At 37.0% G+C, this 20,469-nt stretch overlaps 1 pseudogene; it reads right to left on the reverse strand.

Annotated features, from left to right (window-relative positions):
- Positions 1–1,407: 1,407 nt before the first annotated feature.
- Positions 1,408–20,469, reverse strand: part of LOC140155404 (carboxypeptidase D-like) — a 125,785-nt pseudogene continuing 106,723 nt past the window's right edge.

Below are 20,469 nucleotides of genomic sequence, written 5' to 3' on the forward strand. Positions count from 1 at the left end.
GCCTAAGCCTTTAGCCAGCATTAGGAGTATTAATGATTTTGTGAGTGAAAATGGGTGAGATTTGAAAAGTTACGACATCTATTACTGTGTAGAAGATATGCTTTGATGGTATCCAATCACACACAATGATCTCTAAATTGAAAATACTGTGGTCAGTGCAGGTTCCATGGACTAAAGAGATGCAGACAAACTCCTAACAGCATCACCTGGTATTGAGGACTGATCGTTCCATGAAGTGCAACAGACGAAACTGCTGCGCACATATCACATTTTTAAGGTCTTTCGTGTTAACGTGAAGACACGCCACTCAATCACGTATACACAAAGGCAAGCAGGCGTGAATGTTACATGGCCCTCATGAATATGCGAGAATTCACAGCATACAATGCACAAGGACTTTGACTGTTGGAAAAAATAGTGTGTATCAGTCTATGGCAGGTTCTGACAGATCAATTGCCACACATTGACCACAACTCACTTGAGCAAAACATCTAATTACACAGTGTGATCTGATTACATTACAACTTATTAAAGTGTGTGTGCTAGCTGTTTGAATATTTTGCCTAATGAAATATAAATCTTTAGGTTAGGAATGGGATTTAAACATCAAAAGTGAGGAGCACTTAAATTTGACATGGTATTCTATTTAAATTAACTAATATGTACTGCCAAAATATATCAAATATATTGCATTGTCTTACGCCTTGCTAGGGTGAAGCATATAGGCCGCCTACTTCTACATTATTTAAACTAAAATAACCATAAAATACAAGAATTTGCGACTCATCTCATCAAAACGTGGCAGTTGTATCCACCATTATAAATTTAGATCTTGACCAAATTTTCAATGAACTGCTTTTTGCTTTAATTAACATCTCACATATTGAAGTTGGATGTTGACAATTGATTTTACGAGACAAATATAGTACAAATTCCTTACATATTATCTTTAATTTTTTCAAATAAATACATTTTCTTTATTGGCTTTAAATGCGTTTCCAACAACTACTGTTTCAATGCGATGGGTCACATGTCGTTGATTTGCGACTGTATGAACATGTTATAATATTATTTCAGTCTTATATTTGGTATAATATGTATATATTTTTCTTCTGAATAAATGAACACGAGTGATGAATGACTGTGAGATGTCATCAAGTAAAATGGTGTATTGAGGAAGTGATCTTCAGGTTCCTAGTCATTTACTTTTTTCACATTTTGGGTACAACCCGACCAAAATTTAGTTCACAGTTCTAGAATCACTATAATTTTTATGCTGCTGAAAAAACAAATAATGAAAAAATAAGACAAATGGTATTGTATTTCATGTGGTAGTGTGTGTTTGTGGCTATATCCAGTGGCGGCACTAGGGGGGGGGGCAAATGCCCCTCAGAACTCTTGCCCCTCCAGAAAAACACAAAATTACGAAAATTTCCACATTTTGCGGTAATTTTGTGCAAAATTTGTTGATTTTCCCCCCAGAAATTCCCTTTTCCCCCCTAATGCCCCCTCCCCCCCAAAAAAATATCCTGGTGCCACCACTGGCTATATCTGAAAATAAATCTTTTACCACTCATTTTGTTCACATCTCACACGTCAACACTACTTACAGTTTGATCAGCTCATAATCGGCGAGCCTTATAACATCACAGATATCAATATTTTATTTTGAGAATTGTCTTGTAACATCTTGCTAGAAGCATCACAAATTATTACTTGAAGTCCTATACTTTCTTTAACACACAAAATATAGACCATACAGGTCAACTATATCACCCTAACGGTTGACTTTTTTTTGGCGTAGTGGCAAAAACCTAACAATTTCCGCCGATTACGAGCTGATCAAACTATACTCTGAATAAATTTTTCACTTGTTTGAATATGTTTCAAGTGGATGCACAAGTCACTTTCTTAATATATAAAGATAATGTTCCTACACTTCATTTCCACTATAGTTTGGTAGACGTCCGTGCTTTTACGCCACAAGTATGTCAACAAACCACCACTGTACAAACTGCAGGATTAGGTTAGTACCATAGGCATAGATCCTGGGGGATGGGGGAATGAATCCCCCCAATACATGTATATTGATAAAGGGCGATGGTCCATACAATGTGGGTTTCTAACTAAATTGACCTCATATTTAGCAATTCTAACCTTAAAAGTGCCAATTTTTGCACCATATTTCACCATTTTAGCTTATGGCAAATTTTTTCATGTGCATTTGTACCATAAACTTATTATGTTGCTAAAACGTGCTGGATTCACTGTACTTTTTTTCCAACCCATCCCCCAATGTCAAAAAGAAATCTACGCCACTGTTAGTACATGCGATTCAATATTGCAACTGGTGACATTATATACACATTGCCACCAAACTTAAGGCGATGCAAAGTATAGTGCCGAAAAAAATATCAGCAACACTTGGTTCCGAGAATCCTTGGTAATTTAGCATCTAACATACAACAGTTGTATACATAAGTTATGATAACATTATTAGAAATATTATAGTATATACAAATTAATGTGGCATGTATAAAAACCTTACAAAAAGGCATGTCCCAGCAATTTCATCTAGTTCACTCTGTAGGATATCACAGGATATTGTATAAGTGGTAATTTTCGATTCGGTTATTTTCAGCGATTTAGAGTGAGAGACACATTTTCACGAATGTTATTTTCGCGATTGTCCAGTCCTTCCCTATACTTGCAATACATTATTGCATATATTCGCTAGGTATTATTTACGCGGATGGAGCTTTAATCACAAAATTTGCGAAAATAAAACCCTCGCGAAAATTACCACTTATACAGTATTCTGAAATATTATACACTCTATCGCTTTGACATCATGAGTGCAAATTATGATATGGCTTAATTTGAGTTATGATGACAATTCTATTGAATAGTTGCAGCAAATTTTAGTAGGCTGCAGTGGGGGGGGGGGGGGCAATTTTTGGCACACCATTTAGAAATTTTACCCTCCTCCTGGGGGCTCATAATGATTACACAGCTCCTTTTAGTATGTTTTCTAAAGTCTTCACAAAAAGTAACACAGCCAAGTTATAAATAGGTATATAACTTTGTATTTACACATTTTGATACCCCATTTGTCCCAATGTTGTTAAAAAATAACAACACAGAAGTGTTTTTAAAGAAAAATACCCAAAGTTGCAGTTTACAGCAATCAATGGATATTACAAAACCATTGTGACATGTAAAATTTGTCATTATCTTCGTTTTGAATTCAAATTAATACAAATAGTTGCACATTTTTAAATTCTGGTTTTTGCCTTTAAAAACACTACACTGTGTTGTTAATATTGAACAACATTGGACATATGAGGTATCGAACTACGCGTAAATTAACCACCCTTTTTTCTATGTCAAAATATTGTGAATTGATTAACAGTTCTGATGCTTTAGGCATATTTATAATTGCTGTGTTACTACTTTTTGTGAAGTCTTTATGATGATAGAACAACTCTAGGTTAGAAAGCTGGTACCTCCTGCCGGTCATATTCTGCAACCTTCCATTTCGGCATCTGTCTTAGGAACATTCACCTGGTTTATGTAAGACTCTATAAAATTGCTGTACCATTCTTCTGGCGTCATGACGTCCTGTTGAACATTATTTCATTGTCGCTTTCAGAGTCTGTAAAATCATGGTATTCATTGGATAAAAGTTGATCTTTGGAATTGAAATCTCTGAGAGCTACCCTGTCATTGTACTCCTCTTGGTACATTTTTTCGCCGTCCAGGCGATAGAAGCCACGTTTCATTTTGGCAGTGTTGGAACTCCGATAGATTTTCACCACAAAGAAAATGATGAGCACGACTAGAAGAGCCACTATGACAGCTGAAATGGAAGAAGAAATGGCAGTCATTAATTGCCATGTTTTGTTTGATGTTTTTGATTTGATCCGACTTGTTCAGGTTTGACTAGACTTCACAGGTGCCAAAGTCAAAGTCATTGAAAGTCAATGTGGAGTGAGAATACTCGGCAAACAGACGTGAGCGAGTAGCAATCGTTTGATCTCTAAATTATAGTTTAGTTATCCCAGGAATTGAACTTTGGCCTCTTGGAATTGGATTTTGTGGCTAGGAACCACCTCATTGGTGCCACTGAACTTTTTACGCAAGTTTATTGAACTGAAGCATGGCTTGTAAATATATTAAATATTGACCCTGGGGTAGCACATTAAGTGAATTCTGGCCTGGGTTAGGACATCAATGGGTCTGGACCCTGGGACATGGGTTTTGGTCACTGTCTGAAGTTTGACAACCCTGGATAACCCAAGAAAGTCTGTTGAGACACTTATTTCCATAGGGGTCCATTAGAACAATGATATGGGTTGGGACAGTCAGGAGCTAACACGCTACTCTTCTCAAAACTGACTGCAAGCTACCTGAACATGTATGGCTCTTCTGTACATAAGACCGACAGCTTAACATCCCTCCAAAAGACGGAATTCTCTCAAGGTTCATTAACCCAACTCTAAATACACGATGGGGAGAGCAGAAGTCTTAATCTAATCTACAGATGTTATCAATTAATACTAACTATTGAGACACGCTCTCCTTCTTGGTATTACTAATTTATTTGTTTGTTTGTGAGCATTTTCTTATTTATTTTAATTATATTTATACCATTCGGCCCGTAGGCCTGGCACAGCCCAATATTGCAAATGCAATAAATTAAAGGGAGGCCAACATCAAAAAGAAATAGAAAACTTAAACCAACAACACAGCATAAACAAACACCAAACAAAACAAGGGAACTGGCTAGCCAAGATGGGCACGAAGGGCTGACTTAAAGGAATACAGCGAATTACATTGGATAATGTCCTCAGGTAGGTAGTTCCAGAGTGTCGGAGCATATGGGTAGAAGGATTTTTGGCACAAGGTCAGACGACGGAAAGGAGGAACGATGGCTTGGGAGTTCAGGTTACGGAGTGAAGGCCGGGGGTGAGGGTTGTAAGGGTTAGGAGAGGAGGAAAGATGATGGAGGATCTTATACAGGTCTTATTATTGGAATGAAGTAATTCATTAACTAGTCTCCTCAGCAGCCAGTTTGGTTCCGCTCCCTCCACACAAACAGTCTGCTAATATTGTTTCTGATTGGCTAAGAAGGTGACTACATAAAGTCTATTGAACGAAGATTGAAAAGTTGCATCTAGGTACTTGATTGACCTCTGGGTTGAACTCACAGCCTTGCAAGCAGCATGATCTGAGCATGATCAATGGCTGAAAACCCACCAGTATTTTTAGAGTTTAGCGTTGTTGTACAACACAACAATGTTCACAATGTGAATATTTTTACCATGCACAAGCGGGATCTATGAGAAACTGGTTCTGGGCAAATTTGGATGATGCATGTAGCCATGAAATTATAAAAGTAAGCTTACGTCCAGGGTTAAAATTGCTCATGAATATGAAGCAGCCAATTTAATTAACCAATTGAAAGCTGTGCTGGATGACGTTATAGGAAAAGTGTTAGCCAAGCAAATATAACTCCTTCATTATCACTGGCAGACTGTTTGTGTGGAGGGAGCGGAACCAAACTGGCTGCTGAAGAGACTATTCACTAACCTGTAAGTATGACAAATATCACAGGTGGCAATCCCATAATCCTCTTGTCATATCTTAGTTTAAAATGCACTTCTGTAGCCTTTTCTGCCTGCACATGGATTAGTTCAGTTTTATCGGCATATCCATCAGCTTTTACGGTAACCTGATAACTACCAGGTAGAAGAATCTTCCAGAAATCGCCATCTTTATGCGTTCTCGCATGGTGCTCTCGACCTTCAATGGATATGATGGCGTCCTCTATTGGCTCCTCCCTTTCACGATCTACAACGAACCCCTTGATGCCTTGATGAACCTTAATAAAGTCAGATATATAAGAGTTTGGTAAAAGTACTAACCTGTGTTCTGCTTGTATGTGTTTTTGTGCAGACATGTGCGTGAGTTTATGCACCTTTAACATAATCAACATTACCATATATGTGACGTGTCATGTCAACAGGAGACACTTTTGGGCAGGTTATCAATTTTGAGGTTTTTACATATCTTAAATATAGAGATATTTTGCTCCACAACGCCGTTTTCCCCAATGAAAATCGGACATTCCTAAGCGAAGATATTGAGTTTGTAAGTTATGGTATTATAAAATTGGAAATTGAGATATCGGCCTATTATTGACAATGTTGAGAGTAGGAATTGCCTTGAAAAAAATGTTTCAAAAAATACAAGACGCCAGTTATATTCCGGTCTGAAACTATCAGACAATATTTTAAATATTAATACCATCACAAATTCGCAACAAACCCAAATTGGGCAAAAATCAAGCCCGGGCAGATTTGTGGCTATTTCTCCATTTATGATCCTGCCCAAAAGTGTCTCCTTTTGACATGACACGTCACATATCTTCATAGTTTAATGAACCTGTAAGCCATGTACATGAATAGATTTCTACCTTCAACAGCACAAAGTCTACCACAATGTTTGTTGCTGCACTTTAGTTGTATGATTTTCCGTGTTCATTCCTTTTTGTTTTCTTTCTGAAGTGTTTTTGAAGTTGGTATGATTTTTTCCCAAGATGGTAGGATTTTTGTGTGATTTGTATCACATCTTGGGTTATTTTCACCAGTATTTGATTTTTACCAAATTCATGTCATTTTTCTTAAATTCAGGCTGTGTCTTGTTTGGTACAGAGTTTGTTCAATACTTTTACAAAAAATCAATCTGTGTGTGGAAATATCATGCACTTCAAGGAAATATCATACCAAGCAATCACAAGGAGCATAGTGGTTTTTTGTGACTAACTTCTGTCTCTTACCAGAAAAGCAATTGCCGATATCTTATTGATAAGTCGTAAGCAAGTCCCTAGCATTAAATTGTAACCAGTCAACTATAAAGCAACTTTGCCGCTATGTAGCTAGCCCGACTGAACACTAGTAGCAACTGTTCAAACGCTACAAGCATTTGATCACTAGCGATTTTTGAATCACACGCTGTGATTGCTTGATTGATTGTATGATGTACCCTTGATGTGGAAGATATTGTTTGAGCTCCACTGTGCAACTAAAACATACAATACAGGCTGTATCAAAATGATTGGTACCCATCAGTTTTTGGTGTTTACTGGCTAGCCTGGAAAAAATGGAGGTTAGGTTGTCCTGATAGATTCTGGTTATCCTCAAAAATGTGTGAAATATTTGAGTGCAAAATATAAATTTGTTTGATGTTGTTTGCTCTGGAAAACCTCTACTAGCTTCCAAATTCACCATTCTGCCAGTTTTGATCACTGGCACCATCAGTTAACTCGGTGAAATGGTTAATTAAAAATTCAGAACTGAACATGACAGCATACGGTGTGCAAGTGGTGATTTGTAGATGAAATAAAAGACATTTAAGCATTACCAAGTACAAATTTATGTCCCGCTTTATTTATTTATTTATTTTATTAATCATGATTTTGGAGGTAAAATATCTGGTTGTCCATCGGACAAGTGCATGCCTCATCATGGTTGTCCCCGGTGATTTTTGGACAAGGACAAAAAGGATAAATGCTTATTTCAAACTCTGTCTATAAATAAGGTCGCTCATCACTACTGGACTAACTGATGGGTGCCAATCATTTTGATACAGCCTGTAGAAAATACAGAGAAAACAAGTACTCAATAAGCTTGTGAAGGTAATTTCAAGTTATATGCTTACCTGGCTGATCATTTCTACCAATGATGCTTGGTGATTCTCCCACAGACCTTTTAAGGCTTTGGCTTGAGGGTAGTTACAACATTCCACAAATACATCTAATTCAAGGCAATTCAGGTAGTCATAGTTGTAGTCCTACAGAGTATACAAACAAAATAAAAAGTTGTTATATTTAAAAAGGGGACCTCCAACATTCATGCCTAAGGTCAAAAGGTCATGACCTCAAAACAGTGATCAAATTCTCACTGATGAAAGATGGAATACTATCTGAAAATTCTGAGGTAGAAGTATTTAAATAAAAAGTTTAACATTTAAATTGAACAAATATTTATGGTAAAGCAGATCAGACAATAAAGTTGGTTTCCTCATAGACTAGACACCAACAATTGTATGGTCAAAAATTTTCCACTGGCATTTTTTGTGTGAAAATATAAAAAACCAACCAAAAAACTGTTGAATTTGCTTTTAAAATGAAGTGTGTGTGTCCTTTACAGGAAACAAACTTTTACACTTAAATGATGTGCCAATGTGATTAACTTTTTTATCAACTGGTCCACTGTTTCAGCTTGAAACAGTTCGAGCAGTGATTATATTATACTGTATTTACCTGCATACTTCCTGAGTAAGGTAACCATGATGCCCCATGTATGATTCCACCATCAAACTCTTCACCTGAAAACAATATGTAACATGGTAATGAGTTCAGGGTATAACCTACATGTATTGCTGTGAGTCACTTTCAAGTCTGCAGATCTTAAAATCTTTGCAAGCTTTGAGATATACTATTTTTGTTTTTTGGGTCATTTATTTTCTGCTTCAATTCAATTCAATAATCCACATGCTGTCCACAAACTTAGATATAGACGAATCTGACGAGCCAAGTGATGGTCAGGATTAAGTCGGCCATAGCTGGGAGCCATCCGCACCAAACTATAGTTTTCATCACAGAACTTTAGCGGTCCAAAATTTGGCGCAGTTTATGAAAGTGTGATTCTGATTGGCTAATTGAATCATGTCATCATCACATCGCCACCTCATTCGCTGGTCAAGCTGCATAGCAACACGCAACCTTGTTCTTTTTAGGCGATAATCAGACAGACGAACACCGCTGAAGTAATTTGCTGTTAGTTCCTTTGGATTGCGATCCAAGATGCTCACGATAGTGAGCGCATCGGAGCACGTAGCACTTGCGCCGCGTCACAGGCTGCACACCTATGATACTGGCGTTGCATAAAATGGATGGAAAGCCCCCAGCTATGGCCGCCAGTGAGGTGTAGGAATATGTCAAGTCGGATTTGTGTATAGGCCATGTGATCAAGGCAGCAGCCTAACTGAGCATTATAAATCGCTAACACTGATCATTTATTTCATGATCCAATTATTTTCTCTTTCTCTTACTTAATAATTCATAGTATGTCATGTCTAATTAATGATTACAATTCACTTACCAACATTGTTAGGGCATGCTGGTGTCCCTAGATGCATAGACGGATGAAGATTGGCATAGGTTTGTGCCAAATGCTGGAAGACGTCATTATCTGGCGTAATACTGGGCTTTCCTAAAATACAATAACAGAGACTGGATAAAATTTTTATTTCTATTAAAATAGTTCACATGATTTGTTGGGTGAAGCTTTCTTTCCTTGCTTTCTATCTTCAACTCATTTTGTTTATATTGTTCTGTATAAAATTTTATTTTATTATTTAAAAAGAAAAAAATTGTATTTGTTAGGCCCTTAAATTTTCTTTGTTTGTAGCTTAAGATATTTTAATCTGTTTCTGGTTGTGTAAAGTGCCTAGAGGCATTTGCATTAGGCGCTATATTAAATCTGTCTTTATTATTATTATTATTAACTCAGTTTCTTTCTTTCATGTAGGGCAGAATGCTCATAGAGGCTTTTTAGCCAGGCTTGATTGCTTAAGCCTGGTCTCATCCGGACTTTTTATTTATTTATTTATTTAGAACATTCAGCCGAAGCCAGGCAAAGCCCCATAGTGGCTCCAGGGCCGCCACTAAATTAAAGGAATGCCTGAAGTACAAAAAAAAACCACTAAAGGCCTAGACAAAATGTGTAAAAAGACTACAAACGATGGTGTCTAACTGCGGTTTTGAATGAAGCAAAAGTGAGCCACTTGACAATTGATGTGGGACTGGGAAGATAATTCCACAAGGTGGGTGCATATGGGCAAAAAGAGTTTTAGCAAGAGAGAGTCTACAAAAGGGGAAATCAAGAGTAGAGCTGTTAAGGTCCTGGAGATTTCAAGCATGTCATCCCATTCCCGATTCAATAAAATTTCGTAAAAGATCTCATTTTTTTTCTTTCAAGTCATATGATACAAATTTCAAAATAATTCTGTAAATAACTCTGTAAATATTATATAGTAACAATCAGACCAACCACCCCTGATGCCAGGCAACAAAATGGTGTATATCACGTTTTACGTCTAAACTCTTTATGCAGACATCTGGATGCTGCAATGAATTCAATAATTGAAACTTTTGAGAGGATGTTTCTTTTGATCAACTCACCGGCTGTGTCCTTGGTGTTGTATGGATATCTCACCATTAATGTGCCTCCATATAAGGCTACACTCATTACAAATGGTCTGCTATTCATCCATTTCATCACATAGTTGGTCTCATCTTCCGGTACCTTCTCATCAATTATACCACTGATATTGGCTGTTACAAAAACAAAGAATATACTTAATTAGTAATACTTAAGTAGGCCTATCTCAGATATTTTTGTTCTCAAATTTCTTATCTGATGGGCATGATGCATTACCAGAATTTCCTGAAGTACCCCATTTACCAAATTACTCTTTCAATTTTCCTATATCAGCCTCATGTATGCATTTTCATACACAAATAACCCCAAATTTCAAAAGGCTTGTGACCCTAGCTCAATTGTAATATTGACACATAAAACATGTTTAACAGGTGTCATACAGGTCCATTATTTGTGACACTTTCTACTCGGAATTGTAAATTAATAATAAACAGGTGATGCTAATCAGCAGGGATGGATTGATGTTGAATTCAGCATGGAGTTCCTCTTACTGATGTTGGAAACAAAATTTCATGGGCCCTATGGGACAGCAGGTCAACCCATCAATGAGCCTGCAGTATTTTTCAAGGGATTTTGGCCTGAAGCACCATCTTATTTTTGAAAATTACTTACATGTCTGAATCATTATAACTATCATTATTTACAAAAGGGTACATGATGTGATTTCACCAACTGTTTTTTGTTGTTCTTCCAAAAGATGGACAGAGTGATCTAATTTGACATTATCTGAAACACACACTTACATGGGAAATCTCTGTCCAAATCCACACCATGTGTGTTGAGTTTGCCTGTGTTTCCAACACATGTCCCTTCTGTAGACTTTGCTGCCTCACTGCCTTCAGGATTCATATCAGGAACAAAATGGATGTGTGTGTGGTCTACCAACTGAAAAGAAATACAGATGTGTCAAAAAAGGACTATTAAGCCATATTATAACATTTGCTGAGGAGAACGCCCTCATTTTTTTTTAATTCTGGTTTTACACGATTGTAATGTACTTTAGTCAATAAAGATACTCTGCAAAAATCAAGACTTTAGGTGTTGTAGTTTTGTCAAAATCCGAGATTTTGAATAAAACGATGGAACCGGCGTTTTATTATTACGATGGAAATATTAGTCGAACACACGCATTACGGGTAAAAAGGGATACACATACACACAAACCCAGAGGATCGTACCGTATTACAACCGCGGGAGTAACATGCATGGGCGCTAGTAGTAAAGTCCAATTTTCTATGCTTTACCTCACTTGTTCGGCTCAAAATTAAAAGGAGACATATCTGACAGTAAAAGCTAACATTTTATGGAAAATAAATACTAATCTATTTTTATAGAAATGTTATAATATGGCTTTAAATGATTGGATTTGTACTAGTTGGTGTGTAAGTTTGAAATGGGGCTTTTACATCTTAGTTTTGTATAAATGATTCCATTGCTTCTAAAAATAGGCATGAGCCCTCCTTGTGAACTTACTGGAAGTTTCACTTTCTTGTCTAACTTATTAGGTGTTTCATTGATATGGTACAACTCCAGTATACAATTAAGGGATTTGAAGGGTTATGGAGGCACTTTATATTAGATTGCAATGGGGTGGGGCGATAAAAGTTGCTAGGAGTGTTCACCCAATTTGGGGGTCAAGTGTCCAGGTAGTGTTTCAGTAATACGGAACAACTCCTTGACCAGGATGCAATTATATTTTGAAGGAAGCACTTTACATCAGAATCAACCAACAGTCACTAAATGCCATAGCTTCTCACGATGTACGACTCAATTTGGGGTCAAGTGTCAAAAAGGTCACCGATCCCTTACCTGCTGTGCCAATCTCCTTAAGCAGGTTAAAACTGTAACTATTGATTGTTCGTCATTTATTAGGCGGAAATTTTTCGGCTTTTGTTACTGCGTGTGTCAATCAAGTCCCAACCCATGCTCACATAAATTTACATAAGCGTGCGCAAGTCACGCAATACGCAACGCGTAAGCATTGCACCCAACCACGTGCATGCCATTCTATATCAATACACAGTGTTGAGTCTTTTTTTCCACCTTATATAAACCGAACAAACTTTTAAGATTAGAGATACATCCTATTGAGACCAACACATACTTATTATGAAATGTTTAATCAATTACTAATTACCTACCTTTGTGACAATATCATCCTTCTGATAATTCTTGAGTAGATACTCTGCCAATGCTAGTAACAACTCCCGACCCACGACCTCGTTTCCATGCATACCAGCGATAAATTTGATTTCTGGTTTGCCAGGTAAGTGTTCACCGGTTTGCTTGCTGATCTCCAGCGACCAAAGTTGAAGCAGATCATGAGAACGACCGATGCTAACATCAGAAAAAATATATATAATGACAAGTCACATGAGGGTTAAATTTTAAACTACGATACTTCTGTGTTTTCATTGCCCTTTTCTCTGAGCTCTACTGAAGAATAGTGTTCACAATAACATTGGACTCTATTTGTAAAATTCACAAAATAAAGATATTTTTTTAAATTTTAATAAGATTTCATATATCAAAGTTTTTATATCACATACACACAATGTTTTAACAATTTAACAACAACTCTATAATCAAATTAAGTATTTCTTGGCCAAACTGGAACATGCGCGTTGCGTCCATGTAGTGTACTAAGCGTGTACGCAGTGTAAGGCGCGTGTATACTTTCTTGTGTACCGCGCTATGTGCGTGTGTGTTTATTGCGGAGACACTAGCATTCACAGTGTTCCAGTTTGGCCAAGAAATACTTAATTTGATTATATATAGTTTGACATTACCATTAATTATAACAATCTAATGTTAACAACAAGACCATGCACACTTACGTTTTAAAATTAGTGAGACCTGGGTATTTTTGTGACAATGTTCTCATCATTACTTCCATCTTGTTGTAGTCATGGTATGATACATTCAATTCCCTTTCAAGGTTAATTGTGATATGGGTCAGCTGCAGAATGAAATATATAGAAATTACAAATCACAAAATAAAAGCATGCCTCATCCAAACATGTACAGCACCACCGAAGGGGGAGTGTTTAAGGGTGCGTTACATCTGGGCCTGGGATCCAAAAACAATAAGGATCAACAATTAACAATTTTAGTTGTCAAAAAGGGGCCTGTGTGTTCATTATACCCCAGGCCAGTAATGGCTCTTGGTGGACCTGCAACTGGTGGACCTGCACTTTAAATGACCTGACTTAACACATATACTTTATATTTAAAAGTTGGGTCATTTCAACTGGATTTAATGGTGCGTTTTGAGCAGACTAACTTTTCAAAAGCACCAAAAGAACGGATGGATGATAATCATTTTGAGCGATATGATTCTAATAAGGTCTAAAAAATTGTTTGATTGGGGTAACATAAAAAAAGAATTACGCGGTAAATTGCGTATGATAAATGCCTTGAAACTTTTTAATTTTTAATTATTTTGCCAAAAAAATAAGAAAAAAGGTCTAGGGTCGGGTCTATTTTTAGGGTCGGTCGGGTTAGGCCAATCAAACAATTTTTTTAGGCCTATATCATTACATAACACATTACTCATAGTTGAAATTTCCTTACCTGGTTAGGTATGATGTCAACCTGCCTTCTTACAGTCATAAACCCTGGTGCTGTGGCTATCAGATAATGTTTACCAGGGGGCAGTACCCTGTGGAATTCGGCAGTCTGTGGATCAACACTGATGTTCATGGTGTGACCTTGAAGTTTCAAAGTTGCACCAGCAATGGGCTCATTCATAACTGTGTGTATGTGTCCATGTATACCTTTGTGGTAAACACATGGATATTTTCTATGAAATTATATGTAATAAGTGGTACAAATACAGCAGTTTGTCACCCCTAGGTCCTCTTGGTTTCCGGTTGTCACATTGTACCACAAGGTTGACATTTACACCCAGTTTCAAGACAACCTAAGAATATTTACTTATTTGACCTCAGATGATCTTGAAATGACAGAGCAAAATATATACTGGCTTCCAATATCATTAAAATCAATCAATCTTTACTTGTTTAACCTACACACAGATAGACACACAGAGATCGCTCATTATTATAGTAATATAGCAGTCTAAATTCAAATTGTAAAATTTTAATGTCACAGTGGACCACATTTCTCACACTAATAAGTTTTTAGGCACGCAAATCAACAACAACCAATACCATCAACTGATGTTGAAGTCATCAATTGAGTCCATTTTTTGTGACAAAATTTAACTGCGGGCCCTCAGGGAAGTGTATCGATGGGCCCGCAGTGAATTTTCACCTACAATTGGCCTGAGGGTCTACCTCATTTCCAGCACTGACTAATACTATCACCTATGAGAAATTGAAATTATTGGGTGGAAAGGAAATATCCAATAAAGCATGATAAACCAGCTTTTTAGTAATTTGGGCTGTTTCTACATACCACATTATCTTAACTAGACCAACAACAAAAAGTCCCAGAAAAAACTACAACTTACGAAGAGAATTGTATGGTTTATTTGCATTTCATACCTTGATGAATTAAATGTAAGAAAGTTTTCAACGGTTCCAAGTTTTCTCTCCATGCTTTCTTCAGCTTGTCATGATCTGGGTAGAGGCAACATGTTACATGTGCAGTTACCTGTAGATATGAGGAAAGTCAATACAATAATTTTGAAACCCACAATTGTTACAGTCCAAATTGAGAGAGGACCCTTATTTTGGCATCATGGAATTGTTCACAAAATTGATATTTTCTAAAGGTCTATATATGTACAGAAATCTTTGCAGGGATATGAAAATTGGGCAAATCCATGTTGCTCACAAAACTAAAAAATGTTTTGCTTTCATAGTTTGGATTACCTGTTTATTTCTGAAATCAAACTAGTAAATGACAGATATAATCTGACCTAGCATCAATATGATCATACAAAGAGTATGTGCAAAAACAGCCACAAAAATTATCCTGATCATATGGAATGTCAAACACCCAGTTATGGAGAAGTGTGTATGACTTAGAAGGCAATCCAAATCATATGGCTGATTTAATAACAATAATTGTCTTCTTTCCATCTCCTTACACTCAAAAATATTTTATGGCTCTCTAATGCAAATATTAACTGATTAACAATGCAGCCTTAAAGTGACCATATATGACATTCATGTAATTTTAATAACATGAATGTCATTTATGGTCAATTTAAAAATTAAAATTGAATTTAAAAATTACACTATTTACACAGTGTGAAAGAAATCAAATAAATCCTAGCCCAACCCAACATATAGGGTCCACAACTTATAAGTTCCCCCTAAATACTTTTTAAAATAAATCGGAAAATATTTGATGAAATGCAAACATGTAAAAAGATTTTGGTAGCCTTATTTGTTTTACACATATGGACCAAATTATAGCATCACACATCATTGCATTCAGCCACAATGGTTCATTATGTAAAAAAGAGACTGTTTTAAACAGTCTTAAAAGTTGCATCTGAGTCCATAGGATAGGAGTCAACTCTCAAACAATACAGTACAGTAGGCCAGGTTTATTCATGTGTTTGTTAAAGAAAACCTGATTACTATGGACTCAGGTGCAACTTTTAAAACGGCCTCTTTTCTTACACAAATAACCATTGTGATTGAGCGCAATGTGTGATGCTATAAATTGGTCCACATGTGTAAAACAAATAGGGCTATACATACATTGTTTCATTTTTACATTTTGTAAAATATTTTTCGACTTATTTTAAAAAGTATTAGGGGGAACTAAGTTGTGGACCCTATATATAGTGTGTGTGTAGACCACTTATATCTTACCATGAATGAATTTTGTGTCCGATACACATAATCCTGCATTGTATTCAATGCTCTGTGCCAATCACTACCACGACTGATTCCACCTGTCATAGCCTTGTCGCCACAGAGCTCTCCCACATGCATAGTGGGATGTGCCAATGAATATTGAGAAGCAAGATCAAATAATAAGTCGTCATCTTCTGTGGAGTCTCCATTGTCAAGTGGATACCTTTGTGATACAAAAATAAAACATTATCTGGTGCCTCACGCAAAAAAATAAATCTCAAATCGTGCATATATTTATATATGTAACCAGACCTGATCCAATCAGGCTCAAGTCAGCAATAATGAAACTGGGATATAGGCAAAAAAAACCACCCCAATATTAAAAACATAAAATGGACACAGGAAATGTTCATAGCTTTGCAACCAAGTGTTCAAGTGACCTGGGGATTCAACATCAGTAAGTGTATATTATGGTAGTAACTCAAACTTCAAAATTTCTGACTTTGGTCTAAGTGGATCAGATCGGGTCACATTATATGGCCTTTGCTTTCCTTGTATACAGAGTGCAACACAAATTTAATGAGGATCATGAAAGACTAACTTATAAACAGATTAGGCCAGTAACATAATAGTGTGAACAACAGTGAGATTAACAAATGTGCATGATGCGTATAAAACTGCGAGTTTACACCTTGATTGATCCATCTTATTGTATATGCTGGATTTATGTAGGTTAAAACCTACAATTTCCAAACAGCAAAAAAAAATTAAGGTACGTTTTGTGCAATCAATCCGCATAATTTGACCCATGTTTTTCCAGAACGTGGGGAAATAAGAAAGCATTGGTGTAAACACAACCATAGTCTGACAATCCAACAGGGAAATACTCAGTTCCCTGTCGATGTGTGACCCATATTAATCATGTACAGAGAACCACATCAAGTGATGCTATGTGGCATTTTTAACAAATGAGGTGCCAATAATTCATGACGTAAGTCAATTAATAGCCAATCAGGACCCCACTTCCTTATATACAAAGTACACACATTACAGCGACATGAAGGAATTATGATCAGATGTAACTGATGTTTAGGAACTCTGTACTTACCTGGTAAAGACACCTCCTGATTCAATAGCAAGTACCAGGCTGAATTTATCCAGACCAAATAAATCCTTCATAGCTGTTACCTCTGGACGCCCTGGCATCTAAGGCAATGAAGAGAGACATAAAAGAGTGATAAACAAAATAGATGTACACAGCGGGCAGGTGGGAAAGAGAGAGAGAGACAGACAGAGGACAGACGAGAGAGAAGGTCGCAAGAGAGAGACAGAGGGCAGGAGAGAGAGTGGACATGATAGACATAGAGGGCAAGAGAGAGAGAGAGAGAGAGAGTAGGAGAGACAGGGGGCAGATGAGAAACAGATGGGGCAGAAGAGAGGCACAGGGTAGAAAGGAGGGCATGAAAGAGAGAGATAGAGAGCAGGAGAGAGAGAAGGGGCCAAGAGAGAAACAGAGGGCAGGGGAGAAGGGGGCAGGAAAGAGAGGGGGAGGGTAGGAGAGAGAAAAGGGACAAACAGGAGACAAATTCATAAGGTAGAAATTAGAGAATGAACATTTGGAATTTCATTTTTATTATCCTCTATCGTGTGATATAAGATATGGGCAAATAATTTGAGTAGTGGATGCACTGGATGCTGGCATAGCTACATCTATAGCCTGATAGACGGCATGCAGGAACCAATGAAATTTACTGCTTACAGCTAAATCACAACACTGACTAAGAATAGAGAGTTTGTTTTGTAGGTAAGTTACATAATATTGATCCTTGAGTTAACAGCATCCAGATACTATTCAAGAAATTAACAGGCAGTAGAAATTATTCATCCATCTCCGTGGCTACTACTGTATTATTTTTCTATTGTCAATAGACACCCAATGCAATTCTGGTTTAAACTTACATGACCAGCATCATTTTGAAGAAAGCTTTCGGCAAATGAATCACCCCAGTATGTATCTTCACACTTTCCTTCAGATGCTATGGTAAACCCATCTACATCCAAAGCTGGGATGATTAGGATGGTGGTAGTGGTAAGCAGATTTGTTATCAGATGATCTCCTTGTTTATATCCTAAAAGTAACAGTAAAACAAGTAAATTATTGACACACACTTTATAATCAAATGAGAAAAATGGTATTCACTTTACTTGTCATAGTCTAAACAGCTCAACAATAATACAGGTGAAAGAAGAAATTAAGAATTATAGGCCATGTGCCTTTATTTGCTGGTAGGATTTTTATGGGATGACACTTAAGGTCCGTTCATACTACCACCGCATTTGCGCGCGCGTTGCTTTTGCGATGCCGATATATCGATTACTTTTGCCGCAACTCAACGCAACTCGTCGCATTTCCAAGTTAAAATGTATTTAACTTCATTGCGATATCGCAATGCAGTATTTTGCAGCACGATGCAGTGCGACAACGCACTGCATCGCAAAACAACGCATCGCAAATGCAGTGGTAGTATGAACGAACCTTTAGAGTTTGTGTCTAAGATTCCAGTTATATCAAGGTAGCCCATAGCGCCATTAGGCGAACGCTTACGGTATATTAAGAATAACGATTAAGCATCATTAATAATATTGTGCTCTAGTTTGCAATGATTGAATGTTTCTATGTTCCAGTGTATGATGCATGAACCTCTTCCTTTGTTGGTTGGCTCAACAATAGTATTTATACCAGAGATACATGTATTACTAGGTTCCAAATCAGTTTGGCAAAGCGCAAAAAATTACTCACAAAAAAATGACCACTATATGGAAGACAAGAGAGTAATCTTCCACACAGGGCGTGTGAATTTCAAATGGAGCTACCTGAATGGGTGACTCCATTTGAAATCTACACCCCCTGTGTGGGAGATTAAGGAAACATCTTCTACAGCAGGTGTATGGATTTCAACTGGATTAACCCATTGTACCTACCTTCACCCAGATGCTGAGCCAATCTCCACAGCAGTTCTCTCCCCACGGGTTGGTTGCCATGTAGGCCACCAAACAAGGCAACTTTTGGTTTATTCACAGTCCTGTTACTAACCCTCATCTCCAACCCCACAATATTTTGGTTGTTCCGAGAGATCCCGATCTGTTTCAAGGTGATGATGTCCGAATACATGGCGCGCAGATCGGCCATTTTCTTTTGTAGGTCGATATTTGAGAGGTACTTGGTGAAGTTTTGCTGAAGATTGAAGTTGTAGATACGATCCCATTTTGCATCCGGCATAGTCAGGGGATCTGAGGACTCAGGAACGGTCACCTGTGGGTCAATCGAAGATGCTAGCAAGAGAGTGAAGTTGACCTGCACTGCCCAGTCCTCAAGTACTGTCACTGTTTGAGTTTGTGGTGCATACCTGGAAATTGAGGTTTAAAATGATTGCTAGGGTTATTTTCTTCTTCACTTTTTTATTTATACAATTCATTCATGAAGTTTAAAAAAGATGATACACTTTAAAGATGACACAGTCGCTGATTGCCTTTACACAAAAGAATCAAACAAGTCACTTATATGCCCAAATCACTGTTTGATGTAGTGGAAGATTTTGGATATATCTTCCATAGGGGAGTATGATTTTCAAATTCGCACATTAACCAGCTTTAATTGAAACTCACCCTCCCTCTGTAGAAGATTAAGGTTGCATTTTTCTTATAGGGTGTATGAATTTCAAATGGAGCTGCCTAATGTGTCAATTCCATTTGAAATTCATATTCCCCATATGGAAGATATTTCTAGAATCTTCCACAGCGGTAGTATGGATTTGATATGGAATAGCCCAATTTGTCCCCCAAATCAATTATTTAAATGTATAAGAATGTGTTATTTAAATAGCCAATACATTGGATAACTCTTTATCAAAGATTATTATTATTGAAAGATGACAGCCTATTACAGCTGTACAGTATATAGCATAAAAATAAAATCAATTTTATATCAAGAGTAACATACAGAGGGAACGAGAAAGAAGATATCACATGGAAAGGGCCCGATAACATATTATTTTAATGTTAAAAGACATTTAACAAAAAAGTAAGACAAAGACAATTCTAGTGGAGTTGAGACAGCTAAAGCAGAGAACGCATAGAGAATCTCTGGCAGGAATAGCGTAAGAGTAACAAAACTCACTTTTGGGCATTCTGTAAGTATTCTTTTTAATATTATTAGTAACAGAAATGCAACAGCATTTAATTTATACAAAGCTTGAACTACATGTTGGCACCTATTACATCCACAGTATGCTTGCTTTTTTAAGAACAAAAAGAACAAAAGAAAAATGGGAAGGTAGTAGGTTAATTTGCAGTTACTTTTTTGGTCTTGTTCTTTATATCTGTATTATACCAAACAAACATTT

This window comes from Amphiura filiformis, chromosome 6, assembly GCF_039555335.1.
Source record: "Amphiura filiformis chromosome 6, Afil_fr2py, whole genome shotgun sequence".
Taxonomy (NCBI): domain Eukaryota; kingdom Metazoa; phylum Echinodermata; class Ophiuroidea; order Amphilepidida; family Amphiuridae; genus Amphiura; species Amphiura filiformis.